Raw genomic sequence first — 16,454 nt, 5'->3', positions numbered from 1 at the left:
AGCTCTTATCAGTGGATGATAATGGCAAGTGAGGAAGTAGTAGAGAGTGATGAAATCAAAGAGATCTGTGTGCAAATCCTGGCTGTGCCACTTGGAAGCTGGTGAGACCTAAGGTCCGTCTTTAAGCTCTCTGTGCTTCAATGTCATCTTTAAAAAAAAAAAAGAATGATAAAAATAGTGTCTGCCCCACTACCCCATAATTATGAAGGTTAAATGACTTAATAGATGTTGAGCTTATCACAGGGCTGGGCACATGGTGAATTCTCAGTAAGGGAGAGCTGATCAGGACAGCATTCAGGATGATGGGCTAGGAGAAAGAGTGCTGGGCTCTCGGCGATGTGGCCATTTGAGGAATCGGATTTATTTATAAGTATTGTGCCAATTGCAATAGTTTACTGCTGTAGGGATGAAGTATTCTATGCCTGTCATTTCTTGCCCATGAATAAATGTCTGTCTCAGGATAGCCACATAATGGTGAGATTCTGCTGACAAAATTGTTAAGGAAAAGAGGCTACACTCAATAGCATAGTCGTATAAAAATGTATTCTTTTATAGTGACCCTTGGACAAAGTACCGATGATTATAACTCATTTTTGTCCATATCTTTATTTTGTTTCCCTTAGGAGGGAAAATCCTCCCCATCCTGTGAAAGTCTCTGATGCTGAGTTCCTCTGCAGACACTGAAATAATGCGTGTTGCTTTTTCCTTGAAGGTGGCTGAGTGGTATGACTATATGTTAATCATCAGCCTGAAAGGTGTCATTTAGCAGCAGGGGAAATATGTCAGTCTGTGCATTAATGGAAAAGAGATTATTTTCAAACATTTCAAAACCCTGAGGACCCTCTTCAGGGAACTTCCTTTTTTTTTTTCTTTTTTTCTTACCCATTTACAGAAAAGGTACCACAGCTTTCTGTGATTTAGAAATATGGCTTTAAGTCTAATGGAGGAGGCTTACTGTCAGAAAACTAAAGGCTAAATGTATGATGCTTAGTCAGTGTGGGTGTTACTGTGGCCCAGACCACAGAGCCCTGCCCCCTCCGCCCCCCCCCCCCACACTTTTACTCTAAATGTGGTGGTTAGTTTACGAAAGCAAGGTAAGAGTTAGAGAAATGCTTAGAAATCCTACCGATGCCTGATGGTTTGGGGTGGAAAATATCCCAATTAGAGCATGAAGGAGAGACGAAAGCAAAGAAAAATGAAACAAAGGATCTGTGAGTCCAAGGGGACGGGGCCTCAGGACTGGTTGTTACAAACAGGATGAAGAAGGTTCCACGCTCTTTAGAATGACGGGAGGGTCAGGATCACTTGCCCAGAACTTATTTTCAAGGAGTGAAATGAATTTTCAGTTGCCTTTAGAATGAGAGGTGGAAGATTTTCTGTTCTGTTCCCAGGTGGAAAGGAAATGGATCTGAATTTATGTTGGCTCTCATGGCCTCCCCTACAGATGGCTGGACCTACCTCCCACCTCTGTGGGCAGAACATGGTATTGGGGAAGAATGGAGGGGCTTTGCCAAGGGCAGATATGGCTTCTTCTCTGGAGAACTTTGGAGTCTTATTGGAGAGAGAAGAGAACCCAAGCCACAGACAGAGGACTAAATAAGAGAGGAATTTCCAGCCAGGAGAACCCAAGTGACGTGGCTCAGGCTGTGCATAGTTGGTTGAGTCAGACAGCAGAGAGGTGGCTGTGGCCAGATACTGAGAAAGCCTCATGGAGGTGCTTGCAGAGGAGAGAGCAGCATTCTAGTTGGCTTCCTTCAGGGGGGTAGATTGGTTTTCGTTTCTGACTCTGGCAAGGAGAGTGGCATGGGGAGAGTTATGTCACCTTCTGTGCCTCGTTACTTCACCTGTACAATGGGGTGATAAAACCTATGTCCCCAGTACTGCAGAGCTTGAATGAGGCAATGCTTACAGAACATATAGTCCTGGGCCTGACACGTGAATGTTAGTTCCTGCTTCTCAGCCACCCTTCGAGTATTTTGCAACCATTTATTTATATTGTAAGCCATGGATCAAGGGTCACCTCCTACATGAACAAGTTTCCTTTTACTTTCTAAACCTGGACGCGATTGCTTCCTCTCTTCAACTCTCCCTCACCCTCTTCCCAGCTCCACGGAAGCCCCTGTGACAGTTTAGCAGACTTGATTTATCAGTGGTCTGTTTCCTACGGTAGACAGTGAGCTTCCGGAGGGCAGGGGAAAGGCTTTACTCCTCTCTGTGTTCCCATCTCTCAGCAACTTGCCTGGTGCAGAGGAAACACTTGGTAAGTTTTGAATATGTCAATTGTCTCCTCAGCCCTGCGTTGATATGTCATTTGAGGTGAATTTATATTCCTGGGCTGCCCAAAATACCCTCGCTAATTGCTCCAGGTAACAGTGAGCAGCGGGCCAAATGCTCCATCTAGAAGGGAACCTGGAAAGTCTCCAAGTTGAATTCGTTTTCTCGAGGTTTGGTGAAAACAAAGAGGTGGCTGCTGTTTCAGAGGACGGATGGAGCCCGAAGCCCATCCGTGTTTTACCTGCATCGCTTGCTTACCTGGAACTGTCTCTTTTGAGAGTAACTTAGCCACCATGGGATTGGGGAGGCAAATCTGATGCTTAAAAAGAAATCCTAAAATACAGCCTAAAACCAAATTAGAATGGCCTTTTGGATTAGCTATGCCATGTCTTTCGTTAATGCTGATAATTAGCAGAATTAAGGATGGGCATTTAAATTATGGCTTAGACAACAAAACATCTCTAGGAGTGAAATTACCATTCAACTTATATTTTCAGTAAGATCTTGAAATCACTTAAATAAATGAGTCTGAAGAATGCTTTGATGCTGGGGGCTCTGACCTCTGGAACCAAAGTGGGTCACTGGAATGACGATAAAAACTGCAGCCGTGATGACCATTATCTCATACATTTGTGCAGCAAATTAGAGTTTATAAGGCTGTCTCATATCAGTAGCATCTTAGCAAATTAGAATAAGAAGGGATCATAGAAATCATGTAATACAATCTCTTCTTCTTACGGGTGAGGGAACTGGGATTTTTTATGTGTGTGTGCGCTCTAAAACCACTACAAAATGGCTAGAAAACTACAACTACTATTATTTCAAAACAGCTTTGATTGGAAATTCTTATATTTTATTACAGATGTTTCTTATGCATCATTTTGAACCTGACCATTTATATTTTAAATCTAAGTACTAAAAGTTGAAGTATAAAGAGCAACCAGGAATCTTTTCTGTTGAGATATAATTGACATATAACAGTGTATTAGTTTGAGGTATGGAACATAGTGATTTGATATATGTATATATTGTGAAATGATTACCACAATCAGTTTAGTTAACAGCCATCACCACACATAGTTATAATTTTTTTTTCTTGTGATGAGAGCTTTGAAGATCAACTCTCTTAGCAACTTTCAAATATACAATACGGAATTGTTAACTGTAGTTACCATGCTCCATGTTACAGCCCAGGACTTGTCTTATAACTGAAAGTTTGTACCTGTGGACCACCTGCACCCATTTTGCCCACCCCTGGGGAACTGGGCTGTGTTATTTGATGGTCATGGCGGGCCTATTTTGCCAGGTAGGTGGGGGGGATACTGTTCCCACTGTACCAGGTGAGGATGCTGAGGATTGATGATGGGACATGTTTGGGACTTGGCCACTGTCCTGCTGACCCCAAGTCCTCTCCTAGTTCCAATAACCCATCTTTGCTGACAGCTTCACCTGCTCGAGGGGCCTTCCCTGACCTTGAACTGAATTAGCCCCTTGCCCTCCTGCCTTTCCCCATCACTCTCTTTCCTTACTCTGTTTGATTGTTTGATGTCATCACTCTTATCACTACTTAACTTTATAGAAGGTCTGTTTTATTTGTTGGTTTCTCTGCCAGAATGTGAGCTTTGTAGACTTCATCTGTTTTGTCCACAGCTGGAATCCAAGCATCTGAGACAGTGCCTGGCACACCATAGGCGCTGAATAAATACTTGTTAAATACTGACTGAATAATTGAAGGAGGTAGATGGCAATTCAGATGGTCTGAAGTAAAGAGACTTAAAAACAAGTCACTATATTTTGAGAATTTGACATATGGGTCAGAAGAATGGCCTATCCATTTACGCTGCTGTAACCTCAGCTTTTATTAATTCAGGTATCCATTGAACACCTATTTCAGAGGGCTTCCTGTGGTCCAGACACTGTTCCAGGTGCTGGGGAACCGCAGCCACAAAACAGGTTAGAGATTCTTGTCAGTGGGGAGCTTCCATTTTTGGTAATTGAGATGACAATAAATAAATTAAAAAGTTTATAAATTTAGGGGGCCGGCCTGGTAGCACAAGCGGTTAAGTTCGCGCACTCCACTGTGGCAGCCCAGGGTTCGTTGGTTCGGATCCCGGGCGCACACCGACACACTGCTTGGCAAGTCATGCTGTGGCGGCGTCCCATATAAAGTGGAGGAAGATGGGCATGGATGTTAGCCCAGGGCCAGTCTTCCTCAGCAAAAAGAGGAGGATTGGCAGATGTTAGCTCAGGGCCGATCTTCCTCACACACACAAAAAAGTTTATAAATTTGTATCTGTATGTGTATTGTAATAATTAAAATATTAGTAAAAAAGCAAAGCAGGGATAAGAAGTGTGGGGGTTTCATTTTACACAGCATGGCCGGAATGTCTCTCTGAGAATTGATGTTTCAATATTTGATGAATGGATGAATATTTAATCATTAATTATTTGCTGAAAGGATGAATGTTTTAAAATACTAAATGTTTCTGCATCTAAATACCTGTGAGGTGACATTCTTGAAGTGAAATGTGTAGAAGGCTGTCAAGCTTATACCTGTGAAATCAGCCTGAAGCTGGAACGTGACCTGGCGTGCGGCTTCCTCCTCCCTCTGCTCCCTCCTCCCTCCCCTCTCCTCTGAGATGCGTGAGAACCTTCACCCTGGAGCTGCTTGTAAGGGAGCCATGAGTTAGACGTCACTGGGCCCACTCCCCGCCTTTAGTGAGCGAAAGAAGGCAGCTCTGCACCCACAGAGCCTCAGGTTCCAGACGCACTCACCTCTTCCGTTTTCTAGTCTGGACCTTGGGCCAGTTTCTCACCTCTCTGTTTCAGGGTTTCATTTTTAAATGGTGATGATAACATCTACAGTGGCCGTGTTTCTGAAGCGCCTGCTAGTTCCTGAGCTACAGCAGTAGCTCTGCAGATGTTCACTTCTGTCCCCGTTTCGTATCTGTTGTGCATTCACGTTGCCCTTGCTGTCCAGGGGTTAGAGCACAATGCACGTGCGGAGAAGCAGCGGTCCGGAGTGCTTTCCGAGCACGGGCCCCGCGATCCTGCAGGGCCGTGGCCCATGATGAGCCCCTCATCTCAGCTCACGAGCGATGGGACGTGTTAATCAGTTTTAGACGTTATGAAGGCTCCGAGTAATTACAGTTATTTTTGCCTTAAAATTGAACTGCTGTTATTAAAATTCTTTTATTAAATCTTTTTTTTCCTTTGGTAGTCATGAAAGATTATGGAATTTTTGAATCAGATGACTGGGCACTAGACGTCGCTTAGATATAAGGTGTTATTGTTTAGATGCAGGAATAGCTCCAGAAAGGGGACTTTGCTGACAACGGACTTGCTGGTAAAGCGAGAGCCTGGAGAGGAGGAGGCAGTGGCTCTTCTGTCGTCTCTGCTGGCTTGCGCTTACTGCTCGTCACCTTGACTCTGACCTGATGCTCTCTTTCCCCTTCACAGAGTACCCTCATGTCCGTTTCTTCTGAGGCAGTTACTTTTATTTTTCAGATGAGAAAATAGAGGTTCAAGTATATTGTTATTTGTTCATCCAAAACCATTTACCAGTGGTGTGCTATTTGCTAGACGCTGGGTAGGGAGATCCAATCGTCTGTGCAGACGCCCCTGGCCAGTAGGTAAGGCAGATCCTGGACAGGAACACAGCTCCCCAGGCCCAGCTCAGTGCTCCTTCCACCGCACTCTGCCCAAGTGTCGGCAAGACTTATGACCCACTGAGAGTCCAAACTGTATTATTACTAATATGATTATTAGTGATGATAATAATCATCCTGAAGAAGATTGGGCTCTAAGATAACACAGATGTGCCAGGAACATCTAGGTAAACAAGACCAGCTGTCTCTGCCTCAGGGCATGCACATTCTATCGGTAGCATATGATGGGCATAACAATAGCAAATATCGACTGGCTTCTTACATGGGAGGTACCATGCTAAGGGTGTTGCATGCACACTGTAAAATCCTAGCAAAGCTTTATGATGACTGTAGTGTTATCCCCATTTTACAGATGAGAAAACAAGGGCATCAATGTCTTACTTAAATCACCCAGGCCGTGTGGGTCGTAGGCGGCACAGCTGCGTCAAACCCAGCACTAGTGTTCCTGGGAGGGAACTCCGTCTTGATGGGATTACACACTGGGACAGACAGATCAGTGCACAATCCTATCATGAGCTACGTACTCTTCTCTCTGCTTTTTGCTGGAACCTTCTCTGACTTTCCCCAACTTTCCCCTTGGTTCCTTGGGGTGACCATGGGAACCTTTTCATTTGAGAGGCGGCTGGGTGTGCCTAAACTAGCAGCATTTGAGCTAATTGTATACAATTTAGCATTCCCAAAGCGCTGACAGTCCTCATTCAAACCAAGTGTGAAAGTTTTTAAATTAGCTTTTACAGTTTGATTCACAAGCAGCAAATGCAGAATGGCACAGGATTAATTTTTGCAGCCACCACCACCACCGTGGCAGAGCTGAAGGCCATCTCAGCTCATTTCCTTTAATAGTTAGAGAAGAGGCTGGGCAGAGGCAGTGTTTTTAGGAGAATGACGTTCTAGAAGAGATCTCAGTGCTCTGGTTACAAAAAGAATCAGGTATGCAAGTTACCTGATGGCAGCATGGAACCGCATGTGGGAAGAGCAGGAACCTGGGAACTGGATGGTCTTGGTTCTGCATCCTGGTTCTGTTGCGTCTTGCAGTTTGTTGTTCTTGCAGACTGGTTCTGTGAATTAGGACAGGTTAATTACCCTTCTTTAGCCTCAATTTGCCTCATTGTAAATGGAGATAATATTTCCGGATGTCTGAAAGGCTTCTGGTGAGGGTTAAATGATATGCTCTGTGTCATAGCTCGACACAGTGGCTGACATGTCAGAAGGATCTCAGTCATCAGACCTATTGTTATTAGTGTCCTCCTTGAACTCTGTTTTCCTGCAAATAGTCCCTGTCTTAGGTAGGGAGTTTTTTCCTTAGGAAACATTGAGCATCTGTAGTGTGCCAAGTGCTGGGCCCCAGCACTGGAGGTAAGGAGATAACAAAACACAGTCCTCCCATGGAGGAACTCTCATGTCTGCAGGGGCAGACACATAAAAACATCCTTATAATACAGCATCATGAGTGCAGCGGGGGTGCACAGAAGGAGCTTCTGATCCACCTCGGAGGGAGTGGCAATAGAAAACCTTGGGGAGAAGCAGAATGTCAAGAGTTGTAGGAATCAGCCAGGTAAGAGGGTTGTGGAGTTCCAGGCAGAGGAAATAGCCCATGACAAAGGCAAAGAGGTGAGAAAAGCAAAGTTCATTCTGGGAACTTCTGGGTGGTTCCACATGATTGGAGCAAACTATATAGGAGCAAGTAACTTAACCCTGCCTCAGTCTCCTCACCTGTAAAATGGGCATAATGATAATACCTGTCTCCTAGGGCTGTTGTCAGGGTAAAATGAAGCAAATCAAGGAATACACTTGCAATAGTGCCTGGCACAGAGTACCAGAGAATGTTCTCAATTAACGTTGGGTAGTGTTGAGCTGTGTTCAAAAGATGTCGTTACCTAAGAGATTCTCAGGTCTTTCGTGATGTCCGTGTGCATTCTGTATCAGCAGGAGGGGTTTCTTACATGTAGCATTCCCTAAACCTGTTTGACCATTGGGTGGGTGGAGAACATTTGGTAATGATCTTTTCTCAGGACCTTGGTACTCTAAGGTTTGGGAAATGCTGTGGTTAGATACTGCAGATGAGGTCTGTTTTCTTATTCTAAAAGAAATTAACCTGGTTGAGCGTCTAACAGCTCAAAAGAAAAATCAAGAGAGTTTTGTTTAGGGACCCTTGTTTCATATATATATACCTACTAATACTTGGCATTTGAATAAAAGCCCGTATTCAGAGGAGATAGAACCTGAAAAGTTAGAAGGATTCTTCCTTTGTTTATTTGAATTCCTTTCTGATATTCATGTCAGGCTAATAGTTTCATTGTACAGATGTCAGCGGGCATGGGGTGGACAAGTGACAATTCCACAGAGCACAGAAAGAAGTCCTACGGCTTGTTTGCGTAGCACTAGAACCAAGGTTTGGTGCCAGAGGGTCTCCCAGCTTCTTCCCAGCCATGTGACAGAGAATGAACCAGGCAGACTGCGTTGATCTGATGGAGGGAGGAACTGGGGCAGAAGGGAAGGGGAGGAGGGTTGGACGCAGGGAGCCCCCCATCAGAGATGTAGCATGGAAGTTTGGAGCACACACTCTGACTGCCCACATCAGAATCTCTGACGCTCACCAGCTGTGTAGCCTTGGGTGAGTTACTGATCTCCACAGGCCCCAATTTCCTCCTCTGTACAATGCGGGTGAAGAGCGGTGGTCACCTCATGGAGCTGCTGAGTGTTACTCTGTGCAGTCTTAGAACAGCACCTGGGCGCAGGAAGGGCTGTAAGTGCTGGCTGCTGAGTGAAACCCAGCTCTGACTCTTCCTGGGCAAATTAATCAGCTTCTCTGAGCCTCTGTTTCCTGTGCTCAGCATGCTCATCATCCAGAACTGTTGGGAAGATTAAAAGAGGTGAAGTGAGTGGGTGGTCAGGACATGACTTGCCTAGAGGGCCCTTCTTCTAGTGCAGAGTTTAGGTGCTGGTGTCGGACGGACCTGTTTACTAGCAAGGAAACCTTCCCCCCACTCAGAGTCTATGCTTCTGCTCCTCAGCGCCTGTGGTCGTGAGGGGTAGATGGTACAGTGCATGCACTCAGCACAGACCAGGCATGAGACTGATGCTCAATAAATGTTACCTATTGCTCTGTACTGAGCCCAGCTAGCCAGACAGAGCCTGCAGACTGCAGCCCGAAGGAATTGAAGCAAATGTAGATTGTGTCTCCATGAAGCTAGTAAATGGTTACAGTGGCTGCGTTTCCACGGTGGCCGCACGAATCAATACAGATGGCTACCCGATCAATTCAGGTACAGTGTATCTGATAGACAGACTTTACGGGCCACAACACACAGATGCGGAGGTTTTCCCAAGCCATAGCAGCAAGATGGATCTTCACTGTTTGCTCCTTGTTAGATCCAGGGTGCTTAATTTCCAACACAGAACGCATGCAAATTGACAACAAGAACGTGCTTTTAAATGTAATCAAGAATGAGTTGTGTACAAGCGTCATTTGCCTTAGTTCAAGTCAGGATTTCCAGAGTTTTGTGATATGTATTTTTATTTGGGGTTTCCTCTTTCTGGAGAGGGGCTTAAGGCATATAAGTGGTGTCTTACTTGTTCTTCCCATTTTCAGATGAATCAAACGAGGGTGAGTTTGCAGTAATGTTGACTATGCAAGTTCTCTTCTACTTAGGGTAACTTGAAGGCCACAAGGTTCTTGCTTCTGCTCTCTGGCATCTTCCAGACATGCTGAGTGACCAGCGTCGGAACTTTCCAGCACAGGACAGATCCATTGAATGAATGCAGTGCCTCCTAGAACCTGCTCAGTCTCGGCCATCCAACAGAGAGCTCCAGAGCTCTGCCTCTGTGGCCTCCACTTGGAAATTAATTAAGTGCTGCTTCAGAATAATATATTGATGGCTTAAACATTAAAACCTTTTGTTGACACTTAACTTTTTGGCACTAAATGTCATTTTGTAATAACTAGATTGTAAGGGCTGTGATCTGGGATCATATCTTAATTTTTAAATCCAACACATATTTCTAATTATAATTCTTGAAAACTGACAGCATCTAATATGGTAGTATGCACCTAGTGTACGTTCAGCAAATACTGGTTGGATTTTGATTAAAAGGTGACTTTTAAAAAATGAGACTATTAGTACCTTAAACATACCAGCTCAATTAATGTGTCAGCCTGAAATCATTGGTCTGTAATCACTTCTTGTCATTCCCACTTTGCTTTCTTCAGTGTACGCTTAGAAATAGCAATTTAGTAATAAGAATGTAAGGGTGCTTTGTTAAAGGCTTTCAAAGCAGTTTATTAAAGAAAGAAGTCATATTTTGTCCTAAGTCAGAACGAGAAGAGCAGAAACGTTTTGGTGAGGGACACGTCCTGCGTAGGGACAGTGTGTCTGCCAGGCTTCCTTGTGTGCCTTCTCTCATCTGATCTTCACTCAACAGTAAACTGTTCATTATCCCCATTTTACAGATGGGGGAGCTAAGGCTTAAAAAAGGTAAGTGACTTGCCCAAGATAATATAGCTTCTAAACACTTGGAATTTATAAACCACTTGCAAAGATACATCTCATTTGTTCCTTTCAGTAAGCTTATGAAGTGGGAGTTCTTAGTAACTTTATAGTTGAGATAACAGAGCTGAAATGACATGAAACTGTCGGGAAGGGGCCGTGACTAGTACACAGGACTGTGGTCCGGAAAGGCCACTATTGCATTATCGCACGCTGAGCAATCATTATGTGAAGAGTTACCAGCTTAGGTGGCGTTCCGGCTTACTGTACAAGGCTAAGCAGAAATAGATGCCATATATGTGTTTAACCAGGTCCCTTTACCTCCCTCCATAGGGTTATATTAGATGTCAACTTATTTCTAATTTTTGAAAAGAAATTTTTAAAAAACTGAGCCTTGTACCTAGATGCTTGGGTTCGTGCCACTACATAGATATTGAGAATGGCCACTGCAAGGAGGGGATGAAATGGTAGAGAAGGACACATACCTGTTGTTTCTATGTACTCACAGCCACCATCTGAAATGAGCAGGGGGTCTGTGTCCCCCCTGATTACATTACAGGATTTAGGTTTTTCAGGTAAAACTCTATTTTTCCAAATTGAGACGCAAGGAATGCGAGTGGGGAAGGGGGGTGGAGGAGGGGAGGGAAGAGAGAAGAAAAACGCATGAACAGAAAGACCTTGGAGTCCTGTAAGTTCCTGGGGGAACATGGGTGCCTCTGGTCTGTCGTGGATACTCGTGGAAGCCCGGGCAGTTTGAGGATGCCCTTCCTTCTTCCTTCACTCACTCGCTCACTCGCGCACGTGTTCATTAGCACTTGCTCGTGCAGCAGGCACCGTTCCACGTGCTAAAGATACAGCAGTAAATGACACAGGCTCTGCCATGCTGGGCTTTACATCATAGGTGGGATATTCGCACAAGAAGCAAAATAACGTGCAAGTTACATGGCATGTTGGAAAGTGTTATGGAGAAAAACACAGCAGGGGAGACAGGTTGGGAGTGCAGGGGGTGGGGTTTGTAATTTTAAGTAGGTAAATCAGGAAAGGCTTCCCTAAGAAAGTGACATTTGAGCAGACTTGAAGGAGGTCGTGGGTGCCTGCCATTGTGACAGAGCAGCAGATGCGAAGGCAGGAGCGTGCTGTGTGTATCTGAAGAACCGCAGGGTGGCCAGTGTGCCTGGCCCAGGGTAAGGGAGGGGGAGCAAAGGTGGCCAAGGAGGGCAGGGAAATGAAGGAGTCAGGCAGGATGTCTGTAGAGAGCTTCATAATGTAGAGGAGTCTGATGCTGCTTTGAGAATTGTAGAGGAGTCTGAACAGAAGTAGAGAATGCAGTTAGGAGGCTACTGCGATAATCCGTGGGTAAGGTGATGGTGGTTTGCAGCAGTGTTAGCTGTGCAGTTGGTGGGAAGTGTGCATTCTAGATAGTCGTTCAAGTGCTTATTGAGTTTGTGCTTAGCTTCCAGGCCCTGAGATGCAGGACACTGAATAGTTGGAGAACCGGTGTCCTTCAGGAGAGGAGAATAATGCACACTCTGTTTGAGAATGCTCCTTAGAGAGACTGGTGCTGGGGAGGAGGGGGCGATGCTGTGTGGGAGAAGGAGACTGGCCTTCAGGGTTCCAATCTTGCCCTGCCACATGCTGGGAGGGGAACCTTGAGCAGCAGTAGTTTAACCTCTGAGTCTGTTTTCTTATCTCTAAAATGAAAAAGTGATATCTATTTGTATACTTCTTTTGTTGTTAGTGCCGTTAAGTCGATTCCGACTCCTAGCAACCCTGTGTACAGCAGAGTGGAACCCTGCCCGGTCTTTTTGCGCCATCTCTCACCTTCCGGCGCTGTTTCAGACAGTGCTCTGCTACTATTCATAGGGTTTTCATGGCCGATTTTTCGGCAGTGGGCGGCCAGGTCCGTCTTCCTAGTCTGTCTAGTCTGGAAGATCCACTGAAACCTGTCCACCATGGGTGACCCTGCTGGTATTTGAAATATGGGTGGCATAGCTTTTATGCATAGCTGCAGCAACACGCAGCTGCCACAGTATGACAACCGACAGATGGGTGGTGTGGTTCCCTGACCAGGATACCAACCCGGGTCGTGGTGATGAGTGCATCAAATCTTAGCCACTAGACCACCAGGGCTGGCGTTTGTATGCTTACTACACATATAAACAACAAGTACAAATTGCTTAGGGGAATTATCTTAATAAATAGAGTGTACATAGAGGTAACATCTAGAGACTTGTAAGTGGCTGAAAAATATTATGGTTAAGAACCCAGATTCAAAAGTCAGACCTCCTCCAACCCTTATAACTATGTAATCATGGGCAAATTACTTAACCCCTCCATGCCTCATTTGTAAAATGGAAAAGGTGATACCTACCTACTAGGGCTGGTGTATGTGTTAACTGGGTTAATATGGAAGCATGTAGAACAATGCCTGACACAGAGCAATCAAAACTAGTCCCTAGTGGTAGTGTGAGTTCTAAGGAAGTTGTTCAGAATATCCCCCAGATCATTAGCATATTTGAGCTGCCTTATACCTATTTCCAGTGCATTCTCTTATTTTAGTGTTTTCTGAATCCAGATTTTACCTAAATGGTCAATTTCAGTGAAACCAAATCCTTGTTTTTGGTTCTCAGTTTACTCATCCTACACAATCAGAGCTTCTCCTTAGTTTCTTCTTGGATTAGTCATGTTTACCAACAGCTCTGAAAATATATTCCAGCCTTCAAAAGAGAAACGATAATGGCTGTAACAAGGTATTAGAGGTTGTATAAACTTGTCTTCCTTGAAGCTAATGTGAAAAATGTGGAGAAAAAAGCAACAAGGGGAAATTTGGAAAATTGGGCAATGATGTTTAACCAAAATGACATGTGTATCTCTGAATGTAAATGCACAACTGTGTTAATGCCTGGCCGGCTGCCTGCCATCCTGAGGTTGGTTTATCACATCATAAAGCAGTGATGAGGTATTGCTTTGCTTTTTTAGTTTTTCCACTCGCAGATGCCAGCAATGATTATTTGTAATTTCAGAAATAAAGATGCTCAAAAGCAACATCTGTGGTTCCATATTTTTCTGTGGGATTCAAAATGCATGTCTTATTCCTATCTGTAACCGGGGAGTATTTGCAGTCAAACATAATTCCTGTGTACTTGATTTAGCTCCGGGCCAGATTGACTAAAAGGTTTTAAAATGATGCCCATGCTCTCGGTATCTACACTATGTGGATTCTCGACCTTTTAATCCCCATTTTCTTTAATACAAATAAAAGAGAGTTTATCAGTTGATTCAGATGAGTGGGACTGTGCCATGTAAATTTCAAGGAATTATACACTAAATTACAGTACCCATTTGGGGGCTTAAATATTATTCTTCACTACACAAAACTGGCATGGATTTTATTTTAACTGAAATGGCACACAGTGGCAGGCAATTATTTTTGTTATTGTATTTCCTATCCTGGCCTCCAGAACCTAAAGACAATGGAAGGGGATGTTCATTTATAATTTGACCTCCTGAATTGTTCTTGAAATGCAATTTAATCCTCATATCAAGCAAAGTCTAATGCTGTATTTGCCAGTAAAATAGTCATTTGCATTTTTTATTGACAATACAAATTGTGTTTAATCAGGCAGTCGGCATGTTAGCATTTCCAAATGATTGAAGACCCAGATTTGTTCAAACTACATCCCATTTGGGGTCAGATGTATTTTGTTCTTTTTAATTATCAGTGCACATAAAGTTGCTTTTTAACATTGTTATTTTTTTTTTCAGATTGTCCAGGTCCCACATAGCTATATTTACTTGTCTCGAGAAGAAAGCCAGGAAGCTCCTAAGTTCTTATGTTTACACATTTACAGGTTTCAGCCCAGCTTAGAAGAATAGTTAGAACATATTTCTGCTCAATTCTTTGACTGTTGAAAAGACTGTGGTGAAATGGACATAGTTCTGGATCAAAAGACTATGGTTTGATTATCATTACCAGAAAGAAACGGACAGTCAGTCTTCCAATTTCCAACTGTGTGACACCTCGCTTCCCAAGCCTCCATTTCCTTATTTATAAACAGGAAGGAGAACAGCGTCTCTTCACTTTCTTCAGGATTTTCCTGAGGTGTTATCTTTTGAGAGGCACCCTAGCTAAGCTGATGAGAAGCCCAGCTCCTCTTTTACTACCAGATGACCTCAGGCAGGTTCACCAGTCCTGCCTCAGTTTCCTCATCTGTGTAGTGGGGACGCTACTAGTATTTACTTCACAAGGTTGTTGTGAGTAAGAGTTAATATGTGGAAAGCTTAAAACAGTGCATGACCTGTGGGAAGTGCTATTATATTGGCTATTATACTGTCATCATCATTCTTTTTATTAATGGCATTTCCTCACGGGGTTAGTTTGTGGATTAAGTCGATTCATATTTGTAAAGTACTTACAACAAACCCTAGCACATAGTAAGTCCTGTAAGTGATTGCTATTGTTTTTATTATTAGTTATCTACCATTTATTAAGAGCTCACGGTATGTAAGGCATTATGTTAGGAATCCTTGTAGCAACTTGTGAGGGAGGAGGAGTTACTAACTTCACTTTACAGATGAGGAAAAAGGCTGCGAGTGGTTAAGCTGCTCACCTAGGGGAGCTTGCCGAGGGAGCAGCATCAGGACGTGGATGCAGGGCAGTCTCCCTCCACATTGATTCCCTTTCACGTCTGTGCCTCCTCAGCCCTGTGCTCAGGCCGCAGAGTCCTGTCTTGGAGTCCACTCCAGAGAGGTGTCCTCTGAGCAGTATTCCAGGCTCTCCCTCACACACAGGGCTCTACAGCTTAGTCTGGCCTCCACGTTCACCACGGCGACCTTGGCCGGACCACACTGCCCCACTCACACCCACCAGGGCAGCTTCCATGGGGCCTGGTTTCTTTCCTTCAAGTAAACAGGAGTCCAAGGCCTTGGGACCTATTTCTGTTTCCTTTTCTCCCCCAACTCCCTGCTCTGGCTGTATCACCCCTTCACTTCTCCTCCAATCCCGCCTCCATCCTGTGTTCCCAATACGATATGCATTGCCAATCTAAGGTATGAGGACACGATGATGACAGTGATTGATTCTGGCTTGTTTTGGAGTAGACGTTCAGTGATAATTGAAAATATCAAATTTGTTTAGATTGGTCCACATAGACACAGATTATAATAACAACAAACATTTATTGAGAGTTGACTATGTACCAGAACTGTTCAAAGCAGTCAACTGTTCTAAGCAGCAGTTGCATATTAATTTATGTAATCCTCACAGCAACCCTGGGCAATAGGTGCTAATACTGTTAGCAGTCTACAGATAAGTCAACGCACCACGGTCTGCAGGGAGTGGGGTAGCAGTGAGGGGCAGAACTGGCTTATCCCTCAACATTTAATTGCACTCATTTCTTCTTCTCTGTGTTAATTGGTTAGTTAAGCACGATTCACCTAGCCCCAAGTCACTGAGGCAATACACGGAGAGGAGGAAGAAGAAGGGGAAGGAACAAGCGTTCATTGGGCATGTATGTGCCAGGCATGGTACCCATGTTGTCACGTCACCTTGACAACAACCTTGTAAGTTAAATGTGCCCCTTCTTGTATTAGAGATGAGGATGGTGTGAACCTGAGCCGTCCAGTGATGTGCTCTGCCTTACACTATTATGTGGCAAAGGAGGGATTTGAGCCCAGGTCTGTCCAGGTGCGAAGCTCCAACTTTTGCTTGGGTTTCAGTTCCTCCCTCTCTCTCTTCCGCTAGCTTTGGGACTATGGTGGTAAGCAAGACAGACAAGGTTCCTGCCTTAAAGAGGCCTACATTCTAGACAGGGAATCAGTCAGTAAACAAATAAATGGATAGACAAACAAGCGGATCATTTTAAATGTGAGGCAGATCTGTAGGGTGAAGCGAGAGAGCGCCCTTGGTCTAGGAAGCAGGCACTTTACTAGGGTCCTCAGGGAGGACGTCTCTGAGGTCCAGAGGACGGGAAGGAGACAGCCGTGCAAAGAGCAAGGCAAAGAGATGGAACAGCGAGGACAGCAG

This window comes from Diceros bicornis, chromosome 13 (genome assembly GCF_020826845.1).
Source record: "Diceros bicornis minor isolate mBicDic1 chromosome 13, mDicBic1.mat.cur, whole genome shotgun sequence".
NCBI lineage: Eukaryota > Metazoa > Chordata > Mammalia > Perissodactyla > Rhinocerotidae > Diceros > Diceros bicornis.
This window is presented reverse-complemented; position numbering follows the sequence as displayed.